This window comes from Toxorhynchites rutilus, chromosome 3 (assembly GCF_029784135.1).
Source record: "Toxorhynchites rutilus septentrionalis strain SRP chromosome 3, ASM2978413v1, whole genome shotgun sequence".
In the NCBI taxonomy this organism is placed as follows: domain Eukaryota; kingdom Metazoa; phylum Arthropoda; class Insecta; order Diptera; family Culicidae; genus Toxorhynchites; species Toxorhynchites rutilus.
In genome coordinates, this window is record NC_073746.1 from 84,721,960 (window position 1) to 84,736,361 (window position 14,402).

The 14,402-nt window shown below is 44.8% G+C and overlaps 1 protein-coding gene across 4 annotated transcripts in view; it reads right to left on the reverse strand.

Moving 5' to 3' along the window:
• LOC129780437 (toll-like receptor 3) overlaps positions 1–14,402 on the reverse strand; it is an 841,421-nt gene that overhangs the window by 67,270 nt on the left and 759,749 nt on the right. The gene's annotated exons all lie outside the window — the stretch shown is intronic.

Below are 14,402 nucleotides of genomic sequence, written 5' to 3' on the forward strand. Positions count from 1 at the left end.
CTCCCGTGGCCGAGTGGTTAGCGTCATAACTAACATGCCGGGTGTTCGGGTTCGATTCCCGTTCTGGTCGGGGGAATTTTTCGTCAAAGAAATTTCCTCCGACTTGCACTGTGATCACGCGTATTCTAGAGCTTGCCACTCAGAATGCATTCAAGGCGTGTTATTTGGCATAGAAATCTCAACTAAGTACTAATAAAAATGACGCAAGTAATACTACGTTGAGACGGCGAAGTTCCTCTAGGAACGTTAGTGCCATTGAAGAAGAAGAAGAAGATATGTTAGAATTTCAACAATGACAGAGTTATAGAACTTTTTTTTTGTTTCGTACCCTGTTGCCTCAAACTGGCTATACACTAGAAAGTACGCTGCGTAAGCCAATTCTGTTTGAAAGATGAGAAAATTTAGCTCAGGATATAGTGGTGGAACATCTAAATTAGTAGATTTAAATAGCTTTTTGGAAGTGAAAAATTCAAAGTTGATAATTTCCAATGTGTAATTATTGATTTTATCCCAAAAATTTATATTGAACTTGATTGTTACTATCAATCAAATTAAAGCTCTCAAATTGCTCTACAATTTGTTCTTTGACACCCAACACCTTTCTTAATTTCGCTGCAATATCGATATAAACAATTCCTGGTGAAAATTCAAGCAAAATCTTCAAAAATCACGATTTTTACCCAACTGTAATATCCACCCCAATTCCACCTTAACGTTCAAAGGATACATTTTTCCTCAAAATAAGTCAGATTTGAAATGTATTTTTTTTTTCAAATTGTATATAATCGAGTCTAAAATTGTACACTATGTAAAAAAATTATACACACCCCCTATTGACTGTTTTTAGTCTAGCTGGCATCTTTTAAATGACAATGAATGAAACTCAAAAAACAGTATGAACTTACTCGTTTATTACTTAACGTTTATTCAGTAACATAAAAACATTTCAAACTTATCTCATACTTCAGAAGGTAAATGTTAGAAAAAATAACAAGAGAAATCAACACCAAAAAATTAAACACACCCTTAGATATTTGCGCATTTAAAATCGTGTGTGGTCTCCTTTTGCCTGGATTACGGCCTGGCATCGATCCGTCATGGATTCCACAAGCTTAAGGAAAACGGATGGCTCGATTTTGTTCCATTTATCAACGATGACCTGCTTCAGCTTCCCCAGATTCGTTGGGATTTGTTCTCGAACTTTTATCTTGAGAATGGACCATAGATGTTCGATAGGGTTAAGGTCTGGAGATTGAGGAACCCAATCCAGGACCTTTATTTTATTTTTCTCCAGCCATTGCTTTACTAGTTTCGAGGTGTGTTTAGGATCACCATCATGTTGAAAGATGAAATTCCGAGACATCTTCAACTTTCTGGCTCTGGTGTGGAGGTTACGTTCCAGAATGTCCAAGTAAACTTCCTTTGTCATGATCTTGTCAATGAATTCCAACGTTCCGCAACCATTCCAGGACATAGAACCCCACACCATCACTCGTCCTGCAATATAACCTATCAATAAAGCTTCACTCCTTCAATAAATATTATTCAAATAGTCATACCTCCTCCATGCTTCACGGTAGGTCGCAAACATTTCAAGTTCAAGCGATCTCCTGGTTTTCTCCACGTCCGAATGATTCCGTCAGAGCTTAACAAGGTGATTTTTGTCTCATCAGACCACAACACATGCTTCCAGTCATCAATTGTCCAAGTTGCATGTTCTTTAGCCCATTTCAAGCGAAGTTTTATGTTTTTCTTCGACAACCATGGCTTTTTTTCAGCTACATGCCCTCCAAAACCCAACTCCTTTATTCTGTTCCGGACAGTTTGAGGGTGTACTGAAACATTGTAGAAGGTTTGAAGCTCAGCTGCCAGTTTTGGAGCAGATAGTCGACGATTTTCCTGAATCCTTCGTTTGATGAATCTGTCAATATTAGGTGTTGTTCTACGTTTTCGTCCTTGTCCCTTCTGGCGAGCAATTGTACCCAATCGTTTATACTTTTGGATGATCGACGCAATTGTATTTTTGCTCAAATTGACCATTTGACTTATTGTTTGGTAACCATTTCCAGATTCATGGTGAGAAATTATCAATTGCTTGATATTCAAAGGAAATTCGCGCCATTTCCCCATTATTGCCACACAAAATTTTCCAACACTTTGGCAAATCACAGAAAATGATCTAGACTTTCAACTTGTTTATCGTTGGATGTTTACAAATCAAAACAAAGCTCTACCATCTAATGTCATTTTTCAAGGGGTGTACATAATTTTTTGGCATCATATTTTGGCATCCATGTTTATTTGCTGCGCCTGTAAATAAATACTACTACGAAAATTTATTTATTCTGCTCATTTTGCTTTACTCAAAAGGGACATCACTTACAGCTAAAAGAAAAATTGAATAATAGGAGTGTGCCAATATTTTCAACAAAAATGCTGATACTATTACGAGGGTGTCTATAATTGTTTACATAGTGTATATAATCGAATCACATATAATCGAGTCCGACCTGTACGGATTTTGGAATTGACCCGGTTTTTTTTACGCGTATTTTGGAATAATGCGGATTTCGGAATTTACGCGGTTTTTTTTTACACGGATCTTGGAATTTACGCGGTTTTCTTTTACGCGGTTTTTTGTTTACGCGGCACCTATCCCCCGCGTAAAAAGCGACTCCAGTGTATAGTCGAACCAATCACCATAACACCTGCTCGAGTCATATTTTCGATCCTAAATTACAGCAGCGTTCATTTCACGCCACATTTGATCTGATTCCCACTCCGATTTCAACACCGATTTTGATTCGGTTAAATTTCGGTCGGTCGCAACCTTGAAGTGCTCAACAAAAGAAATTTTATCCTGGGGCGGCACCGGAAAAACAGTGTGAAATGCACCAATCGAAGACGGGTTAAACTGCTGATTGTGACAATCTTCGTGTGGGGCTGATTGTAAGTCTGACGAAAGCTGCGTTATCCGCGGGGCATTTTACTTTTTGGAACGGAAGTAATGCCGTACCAAACGTTTGCGAGCGTTGGTTCAACCTATCAAGCGTCCTGCATTTGTGGTGGTTTGATGAAGTTCTAGAATTTCCGTTTGATTCATTCTGATTGCTTATGAAAGATTGTGTGTGTATTTACTTGGATATATTAAAGTCGAAGGACAAAGTTTTTGACTGACACAGTTCCACTCGGACATCTAAAATGATTATTAATATTCTGCTCAGACATTCGTTCGTCCAATTGGAACTTAGCAAAAATTCCTGAATGAATATCATTGAATTCAAGCCACGGTCGATTAGATTCCCGTTTGCCATAAGGCCCTTGAAATGACCACGACCTTGTGTTTTCAACTTAATTAAAACTCCCATCTGTATAGCATTAATGATTTCCCTATTCAACGATCGTCGTTTAGCATTTCCCCGTGGATGTTTGGGGAGCTGACGGGGAGCAGCACCAATGCAAAATCATGGTACCGAACTGCTAGGGGTCATTATTTTGATTGTTATGTTCGTCCATAATTTATATCCCAAATGAGGAAAAAATAAATACAAACAAGCAAACTTTTTGCTCCCCAAAAATCGTTAATCCGACATTCAGCACCACTCTCGATTACGATAAAAGTTTGTTCCATTAATGATGAGAACTGCTGGAGCAACTCCATTCGGCACGTTCCCTCATTCCGAGCGCCCCCACCATAACAGTGATAGTGGGCGGCAGAGTAGTTGGTGCAAAGTTTGTAAGTACTAGACACACGAGGACAACAACAAGGGCAGCAAAAAAAAAAGGAACAGGAAGCAACACACTCCATTTAACGTTAAAATGTTTCCCACCGAGCAATAATGGCGCTCGTTTCCCTTGGCGTAATCGCTGTCTGATCTTAATTCCTTGCTCGCTTTTGCAATACAAACAGGAAAGCGAGAGAAAAAAAAAATCGAAAGCGAAATTCACTCCTAGAACGTGTTTATTCCGAATAAATCCGCCGTTACCGTTACATGGCCACAGGAATACATTTGGGTAAACAAGACCATCAAGATCCGCCTTCAGTACTCTAACTGCGCTCTCGATTGCCCAGCTGCGAGAGTTTGGCTGCTGATTGGATTTGGGTTTTCGGTTTTCGGTACGAGGCATTTAGATCGAGATATGGCTGGTTTGCCTGCCACTGACTCCGTGTTGGACAAAACTAGTTACCTTCCGTCCAATTCGCATGGGTCAATTTGCTGAAGGTTCGAAGGCTATGGAATTGAACTGTTATTTGCCATGATTTATTCGAACCGTCCAGGCGTGTTCGTTTGGTGTGTGTGTGTGTGTGTGTTTTTTTTTTTTTTTTGGCAGACTTATCTCACTTCTTAACTAGGCGAACCTAGCCAGAATTTTCACCTGCCCCCGGGCTTCTGAATGCCAAAGGGGGACTAGGCTCTGCGGAATGCACGTATCTGCATGCTCGTGCTGTTTTAGTCCTGACCGAGGAATTGTCGGACAATCGCGCAGGTGCTAAGGATGACCGACTTTTGGATGCCGGCCAATTCCTTCTCGATGTTCAACACCTTTAGCGCTTCCAGAAGTGTCTTCGGGATAATTCCAGTTCCAGAGAGAACGACTGGAACAATTCTTGGGACCTCCCTTAGCCCCCACAGTTCCTTGAGCTCCACGGCCAATGGTCGGTACTTGCAGATTTTGCGACCGTGGGTCTCCTCCAGATTCTGGTTCAGTGGAATAGCGACATCGATGATGGTGACTTTGCGGTCGCTCTTGTCGTAAACCATTATATCTGGGCGGTTGTGGTGGATCGAGAGGTCGGTCAGAACAGTGCGATCCCAGTACAGCTTGAAACGGTCATTTTCCAGGACAGGTGCAGGCAGGTACCGGTAGTTTGGTACGTTGTCTTCCAGTAGAGCACATTGGAGCGCCAGTTGTCGATGAACAATACGGGCCACGTTGTTGTGGCGCTCGGTGTAGGCTGCGTTGGCCAAAACGGGACAGCCTCCCATAATGTGCTCTATGTTTTCACCTGGTTGATGGCACATCCGGCAAATGTCATCAACGTCTTGATGCCAGACGTACCGCCTGCAGTTTCTCGTCGGCATTATCCTGTCCTGGATGGCTATCATGTCGGCTTCTACTACTGAAGAGAGTTCACCACGCGTTAGCCACAGATTAGATGCGGCCTTGTCGACGTGTGGCCGGTCCAGTTGATGGGGGTGGGCACCATGCACTGCCTTCTGCTTCCAAGCTGCAATCTTCTCCTCCACTGTCTGCAGATTGCAGTTGAGTTGGTACTCCGCTTGCGCCAAGTGCAGAGCGCTGTATCCTCTGTCGGCGGCGCAGACAGCCCGGTATAGCGCGTTTTGGTTGGCGCGTTCTGCGAAGTACTCGCGCAGTTGTCGTACCTGGGCAACACACAGTGCAGAAATGTCGACGATTCCAAGTCCCCCTTCTTTGCGTGGTAGTGAAACTCTCTCCAGTGCCGATTGAGGATGGTGCATTCCGGCCTCTTTGAATGCTTTCCTCATCCTCCTCTCAAGGTCCTCTAGGTTAGTTTTGCTCCATTTGACTACACCAAAACTGAAGGTCAGCAGGGGAACCGCGAATGTGTTGATCGCGCGTACCTTGTTCCCCGCGTTGAGGAAAGTCCTCAGGACACAGTTCACTCGACTCAAGAACTTGTCTCGCAGCTCCGTCTTGATGTCGGAGTGGCGAATCCCGGTGAGCTGTCGGAATCCAAGATATTTATAGGATTCGCCACGAACCATGTCTCTTATAAACTCGCCGTCATAGACCTCGTAGCCTCCGGATTCGGTAAGTTGTCCTTTCAGCAGGTGGACACAGCGACACTTGTCGAGGCCGAACTCCATACAGATGTCCCTGCTTATGTCTTCGACAACCCGGATAGCTACACCTAGACGCTGACGTGAATCAGCGTAGACCTTGAGATCGTCCATGTAAAAGGTATGGGTCACTTCTTCGTGGGCGCCGTCGCCATACCTTATTTTATAGCCATGACCGTTTCTATTGAGCGTCCTACTGAGGGGGTTCAGTGCCAGACAAAACCAAAGCGGGCTGAAAGAGTCGCCTTGGAATATCCCCCTCTTTATCTGCAGCGTTCTAGACTGCAACACATTTTCCCCATCACTGAGGTGCAGAGACGTACTCCACTGCCTCATCGCATGCTGCAGGAACCTAACGACGACGGGATCAATTTTGTAGAGCTCCAATACCCGGACGAGAAACGAGTGAGGTATGGAGTCATAAGCCTTCCTGTAATCGATGTAGGCCATACTTAGGTTCCGCTGGTTATATACCGCCTGGCCGACTATGGCTGCGTCGATGATGGCCTGGTCTTTGCAGCCATGCGTATTTTTCCTGCATCCTTTCTGCTCTTCTGCGATGATGTGATGCTGTTCGCAGTGAGCAGAAACTTTGGCGGTAATTATGCTGCTCAGTATTTTGTACAGACTCGATAGGCACGTTATCGGTCTGTACTTTGATGGGTTCAATGTGTTGCTGTCTTTCGGGAGGAGGAAGGTGACGCCACGGGTGGCGAATTCAGGAAGGTTGTGTGGGTCACGTAGCACCTTGTTGAAGCACTCAGCTATCTTTGGATGTGCGACGGTCAGCTTCTTGTGCCAAAAGTTCTGGACACCATCGGGGCCCGGTGCTGCCCAGTTCCTCAGGTACCGCGAGGCTTCGCGGACATCGTTCTCTCCGACGATGATAGCTGGCATCTCTCCAATTTCACCACAACTCTCCTCCTCCCGTCTTAACCACATTTGCCCGTCGCGATGTTCTACTGGGGTCTCCCAAATACCAGCCCAGAAGTTCGTCACATCGCTAATATCTGGCAAACCTTCGCGGTAGTCGGGCTTCTCGTCGCTAATGTGGTCGTAGAACGCTTTCTCGTTATCTCTGAACATCCGATTTTGTTCCTGGCGCTTTGCAGAGTTAGAGTAACGTTTCAGCCGTTTTGTAAGGACGCTCAATTGCTGTACCAGTGTGTCGAGTTTTTCCGTCAGCTGGTGAGCTCCCAGCTGGCGAAGTTCAGTAGGCCGCACGATCACAGCAACTTGGCGACATAATTTCGCCGATCTGCTTTTTTTTTTTTTTTTTTTTTTTTTTTTTTTTTTTTTTTGTAGAAGGTGGAAATCTTGCATAGACACCCAGTCGCCATGTTGACCGGATAGTGTGAGATTCCTACTCACCAAAAACCACCTCCTTCTTCATGCCGTTTCTCTCCCGGAACCACCGTTTGGTATTACTTCGGGAGGAGGCTGTGCTTATGCACTCATTGCTCTGTGTTTCCTACGCTCATTCTTTGGTCTGCTCTCCATTTTCGTTGGAGTTCCGTCATTATTGTGACTATGACACAATTCACTGCGTTCCACGAGTTCTCGCTTTTACACATTTCGTGTACGATGTTATCGGCATTCAAATTGAGTCCGCATGCAGCGATCAACTCTCTTCTCTGCTGGACAAATCGAGGACATTCGAAGACCACGTGTTCCGCTGTTTCTTCTACTTGACCACACTCAGGACAGGATGGTGAGTTCGCGTGTCCGAACCTGTTCAAGTACCGCCTAAAACATCCATGACCAGACAGAAATTGGGTCAAGTGGAAATTTACTTCTCCATGCTTGCGCCCAATCCACTTCGTGATATTCGGAATTAGTCGGTGGGTCCATCGACCGTTAGGTGTGTTGTTCCACACCTGTTGCCACTTCCGTATTGACTCTAGTCGTGATCTTTTTCGCAGTTCTCTGTTATTTTGCACGTCCGTTGTTTTTTCCTCGTAGCGTACGCTATCTTCAACCAGGATAATGTCGATGGGAATCATTCCCGCTATCACGCATACCGCTTCTGCAGATATCGTTCGATATGCACTCGATACTCTCATCGCCATTACTCTGAGCGTTCTGTTTAGCAGCGTCCGATTTTGTCTTACTTCGAGCGCTGCCACCCAGACCGGACCACCGTAACGGAGTATCGATGTGGATACGCTGGCCAGAAGGCGCCTCTTGCTACTACATGACCCTGCGTTGTTCGGCATAATTCTAGCCATCCCTGTTGCGACCTTTGCTGCTTTCTCACATGCATATCTCACGTGGCTCTTGAAATTGAGTCGATCGTCAAGGATAACACCCAGGTACTTCAGTTCCCGTTTGGAACAGATACTGTGTTCCCCAACGGTGATTTTCGCTTGCTCCACAACTTTGCAGTTGCTGACCAACACCATCTCGGTTTTCTGGTGTGCTATCTGCAGTTTAGAGTCGTTCATCCATTCTTCAACGGTTTTGATTGCCTCTGTACCCAACATTTCGACTTCTTCTCGGGATTCTCCGATCACCGTCAATAAAACATCATCAGCAAAACCAGTGATTTGTACGCCCCTGGGAAGCTTCAACAACAACACACCATCGTACATCGCGTTCCACAGTGTTGGGCCCAGAATGGAGCCTTGTGGAACCCCCGCTGTAATTTTATACGATTTCTGCCCTGTCACTGTATCATAAACTAAGACTCGGTTCTGGAAGTAGCTTTTCAGAATTTTACATACGTAGTCCGGGACTAGTAACCTATGTAGCGCTATCGCGATAGCTTCCCAACTGGCACTGTTGAATGCGTTTTTCACATCGATCGTGATTACGGCACAATAACGATTTCCGCGTCTTTTTTGCTTCAATGCTTTGCCGGCTGTCTCGGTTACTGACATGATAGCATCCATTGTCGATCTTTTTTTCCGGAACCCAAACTGCATTTTAGAGAGTCCGTATTCACCTTCACGTTCTGTGCACTTCATCAATCTGTTGAGAATGATCTTTTCCAGCAGCTTCCCGAGTGTGTCCAGAAGGCAGATGGGACGGTACGACGATGGATCCCCTGGAGGTTTCCCTGGTTTTGGTAGCAGTACCAGTCTTTGTCTTTTCCAGGTATCCGGAAAGTATCCATCATCGAGGCATTTCTGCAGCGTTGCCCTAAATATATCCGGGTACGCTTGAACCGCAGCTTTGACAGCCACGTTGGGGATTCCGTCTGGGCCTGGCGCTTTTTTAATTTTTAATTTTTTAACTGCCGCTATCAGCTCCTCTGTAGTAACTCTCTCGACAGAATCTTCGTTATGGTCGTATGGTGTAGGTGGCCAGCTCATAGGATCATGCTGCGGGAAAAGCCCTTCAATAATACTGTTCAGCTTGTCCGGGCAGGTCTCTTGGGGCGTCGAGGGACCTTTAAGTTTTGACATCACCACTCTATAGGCATTGCCCCAAGGATTCGCATCAACGTCGCGGCACAGTTCTTTGAAGCAGTTCTTTCTGCTGATTCTTATTTCGCTCTTGAGCGCGGCTCTCGCCGCTCTGAACACTTCCCTGCACTCTGTTCTTTCGGTGTCAATCCTAGCCCTTTGCATTCTCCGTCTGGCTCGGAGACAGCTTATCCGCAGTGTGTTAATTGTCTCGTTCCACCAATATACTGGACGGCGTTCGTTTTTTGGCGTTGATTTCCGCGTCATGGTGACGTCACATGCTCTCGTTAAAACCTCTGTCAGTTCGACTGCATTTAAAGTAGAAGTTGTTCGATCCACCTGGAGTGCTTCGATGAAGAGGTTCTTGTCAAACTCCTTCAGCTTCCACTTCTTACACTTTGTTCTCGTCCCTCTCCTTGTTAATGGCGACTGAGTACTGACGGTGTAGCGAATCGCTTGGTGATCACTGTTGGTATAATCCTCGCAGACTCTCCAGTTTATGTTCGATGCTAACGACGGGCTGCAGAAGGTTACATCAATAATTGACTCTCTCCCATCCCTGCGAAAAGTGCTAGTAGAGCCCTCATTAACTAGTCTTATATTCAGCTTTGACAGTCCTTCGAGCAGACTAAACCCCCTCGCATTGGTAAATCTGCTCCCCCACTCTACTGCCCAGGCGTTGAAGTCCCCGCCGATGACTATGGGATGCCGTCCGATGAGCTCTTCCGTTATATTGTGGAGCATCTGGTCGAACTGCTCAATCGTCCATCTCGGGGGTGCATAGCAGCTGCATACAAAGATGTCGTTAATTTTGACAATCACGAACCCTTCATATTCACTGGATACAACTTCCTGGAAGGGATATTTTCCCAACGTCGTAATTGCGGCTATTTTAGCTTTATCGGTTACCCAATTTCCGTTGTCTGGGGGTACCTGATACGGTTCTGCTATGATCGCCACATCGCATTTGATTTCATATGCGGCTTGCCATAGCAATTGTTGTGCCGTGTCGCAGTGGTTGAGATTTATTTGTGTTACCTCCATTTACTTGTTGCTGCCAGCGCTCTTTTAAAGAATGGGCATCTCGAGCCTCCGGTGACGTGATCGTTATCTACCTCCGTCGTACAGAGCATGCATCTTGGAGGCTTAGTACACATTTTCGCTAAGTGCCCCTTATTACCGCATCTTAAGCAAGAGTCCGATCTATCAGGTCCATTGCAGTTTCTAGATTGGTGGCCAAAGTCCATGCATTTAAAGCATCTCATCATTTGCTGAATAGCCCTTAGAGGGCACACCGTCCATCCAACTTTTATCTTGCCAGTCTCTAGCAGTTTTCTTGCTGCGATTCTTGGCAGTTTTATCACTGCTGTTTGTGTACCTCCAAATGCTTTCCTCAGTCGAATTGTTAAGGAGACATCGCTAAGTTCGAACTGTTCGTTCAGGGCTTCTCTCAGCTCGTCGTCTGTTGTGATCTCATCCAGATTTCTACATTCGATCGCTATCTCTTGGGAAAGAGCCCTAACTTTCGCCGTTTCTCCCAGAGATTTTTCGACTAGCTCTCTATATGTCGAACTTTTAATCGTTGGGTTCTTCTTCAATTCAAACAACATTTCTCCATTCTGTGTTCGTCTTATCCTGGCCACGTTTTCCCCAAGATTCTGTAAGGACGGATCTTCTTTCACCTTCCGCAGGATCTCGGCATAGGTCGCCATCCCCGCTGCGCTCACAATAAGAGCTTCTGGTTTCTGCCTCTCCATCTTAGGCTTAGTTTTTCCTTTCTTTTTGTTTTCTTTTTTCTTCCTTTCGACTGTATGCCACCCGTTCGGATCTTCATTGTTTTGCTTATTTTCACCCCTAGCACCTTCACTGCCATCTTTGTGTTTTTTCGTCTCCTTCTTTTCTTCTGGAGTTTGTCTTCTCCTCTTTGCGGTTAGTGGGGTAGAGTCTACCGTCGGTATCAAGATCACTTCCTTTGCCTTACTCTGCACAGCTTCTTTCAGAGCATTCTCCGCTTTTTCTGCTCTTGCCCGCCAGGTCTGCTGTTCACGTTCAGCTATCGCAAGCGCGGATCTTATTTTTACGGTAAGAGTTCTTATCACCGCATGAACATTACTACGAGGTTTGATGTATTCGTAGAGTTCTTCACTTGCCTTCATGGCTTCGCTCAGCTTAGTTCTCACATGCAGGCTTGGCTGCTCGTCCGCGGTTTTGCTGTTGTTGGATTTTGGTACCTGATATTGGTTCAAAATCGGTGATCTCATCACCTGTCCCCTTCTTGCGAAGATGTTTACGTCTTCTTGTTCGCTCTCGATTTCGATTGTATTTTGTATGTACTCCATATGTAAGTGGGTCCCACCTTCAGGCCGCTATCTCCACTCGGAATGTGCAGTCGCTTAAGTGATCCCATGGTTGTCTATGCAAGCAGGGAGGCCATGCAAAGGGTTGGCACGATCCTTCATGGGGTACCGTGCTCAGAGCCGGATCAGCGCAAGACAGGAATGCAACATCTGAGCCCACACGATCAACGAGTTTTGAACGTACCTGAAGGCCTGCCAGGTTTTTAACGGGACGGAGGCAGTCACGCCATTAACCCGCTAGCCGTTTCAAGAAGGTGTCACCCTGCTCTACTAAAGTAACGGAATAGCGCGGCTGTCAGCTCTATAGCGTCTCTTCCAAATCATTCCAAATCAGTCATGCGTCGTTATTACCAGTATGCCGTAATTAGAATCTCACTGGCGTCGATCCTAATATGCCCGTTGGCATTCCTTCCTTCACTGTGTGTCGCGGTATTTCCCCAGCGCTAGCTCCCTAGGGCTTTACCGCGCCCTTACTCGCGTTGTCACCCGATTAGTCGCCTCTTACGACAGGGACAGGGACCAAAAACCCGGAACGCTATTCTAGGCCGGCAGCTCCACGGCAAAGTGTGTGTGTGTGTGTGTGTGTGTGTGTGTGTGTGTGGGTGTTCCGAGCGTTGCCCGACAGTTGCCAAAAGGTGATTTCGATCGGTGGTTATTTCCCATGCGAAAACAAACTGTGACTAAAAAAAATTCCAGGCGTTTCCAGCTTGTGTACAATTTTGTGTTTTCCGTTCCGAAGAAAAACGCTGCAGCTGAGCGCAGGCTTATGGAAGCTAACATATTTCCCCTAAACATGTTTCCCCTAAACATATTCCCTGAAATGTACAATTGTAATGCTTGCCGTTTTGTGTTCGAGCGACGAGATGGTAAATGTGTTTGCTTTCAAACGAATTCTACTTACCTGAAGCACATATGTCAATATTCAAAATTTGCCGTCTCAAACGAGAAAGCTTCCGAGATTTCTTTTTCTGCGTTTTTTCTTTTTTTTTTTTCCTATGGCGCTTCAGCATAGAATGGACTCCGTCCTAAGCACTAATTAAACGGCAGACGTCCCTGATCGCCCCCCGCCTCAACAAACTCACTCGTGGGACTTGGAAGTAACCAGCCCCATTCCCCCCAAGCATTCGAAGAAAACCAATAAACAACCGGGAACAGCGCCAAACTTTTCAGACAGTCGGACCCCTCGCACCGCAGTGTATTTCAATTAAGCTGGGCAAAAGGAAAACACATCCTATTGTGAGGAGCGAACCCCCGAAAAACGATATGCCATTTCCCGGAATGCTAAGTAAATGTAAATGTGTAAGATGATAGGGGGTGGTGGTGGGCAGAGGAGGAGGAAACAGTTCGTTCTTTTCATGTTTGAGAATTTTCGCTCCCTGTGAAGTTTAAACGCGGCGTCAGGAGCTGTAAATTGTACAATTTGGGTTCCTTTTATTGTTTGGTACGAGCTGTTTTTGGTTCTTGGCTTGGAAGAAAAAGGTGTTTTCTAGTAAACTTTTTTATTATTGAAATCTTCCATCAAATTGCAAGAAACAAGGAAAACGAGATTGTGAATAGCGAATGAACGAAGTTTGCCTATCGGGAGAGTACTCTTTATGCGGGAAAAGTGTGTTGAAATTTCGTTCATTTCTGGAACGTCTAAAGAATGAACAATTGGGATATCCATCGTTGCCTACATTGTTTGTACTTTTTAAAACCCAGTACCAACGAATGCCACGTATCTCCAGTCGATCTGTATTTTTGATTCGAAATAAAATTCAAATTTCAAATTCGAATATTTTTTTCTTCCCAAAAGGTCTAGCTTATTGGCTCCAATTTAAAATGTAGATCATCTGAATTATGAAAATTTATGAATCAAAAAAAAATGGAGAAAAATGAACACTAGAATGGGCGGTATAATAAAAAAGGTGGTCCAGTGAAATGCACATCCCTACCGAAGACTCGTACATTTACAGTGCACTATGGTCCAGGAGTTGCATTTAAGTTGAAATTAGCATTTAGAGCTCGACAGTTATTCTATCTACTTAAAACTATCTTCGACAAAGTTGTTACTAATAATAAAGCGCTCATTTTTATGTTGTCAAAAATAGGGTGACCGAAATTGTCGATGAAATAAAAAATATAACTTTCTTATCTTTATGGATAGTGGTGAACATAGTTCGACAATGTTGTAGTCCCAGTTATCGGATACATCTTTTTAGAACAAAGTTTATCTCTTGAAATAACCGCTATAGAGCTTTTTTTGTAAATTGCGTAAGGGTTATCATGAAATAAAATAAGGTTTCATTTTTTTTTTTTTTATCCAAAATATATATTTTTATTAAGGCTCATATGGCGTCATCCTGACGGGGCCGGGAGTTCAATATTTCGACAATGTTTGCCTTAGTAATATGTAACCGATTACTCGCGGTTGGCTCGAGGTTAGTATTACAAGTGTTTTTGTAATTGTGATGTTGCTGTCTCCAATGCTCTGTACCTGTGCCCGACACGGGATACTTCCATTTGGGATACCCCATATCTAGCGTGGTGCGTCTTCTTGACTCGAGGAATTCAGGATAGAATGGTCACTAGCCGGCGCAAACATCAGCTCGTGTAGAGTTGTCATGAGCGGTACAACCTTTGGCTCTTGTTGAATGATCAGTGGACTGCACAACCTTTGGCCCGTGTATCTGTAAAGAGTGTGTGTATGTATTGCCGCGACTAAGTAAAAGTTTATAGATCGGATAGGAGGGATATGAAACAGGGACACAACGAAGGAAACATCATTAAACGTTGACATCGGCGTTTCTGAGGAACAGGTATAGATGAAGCAG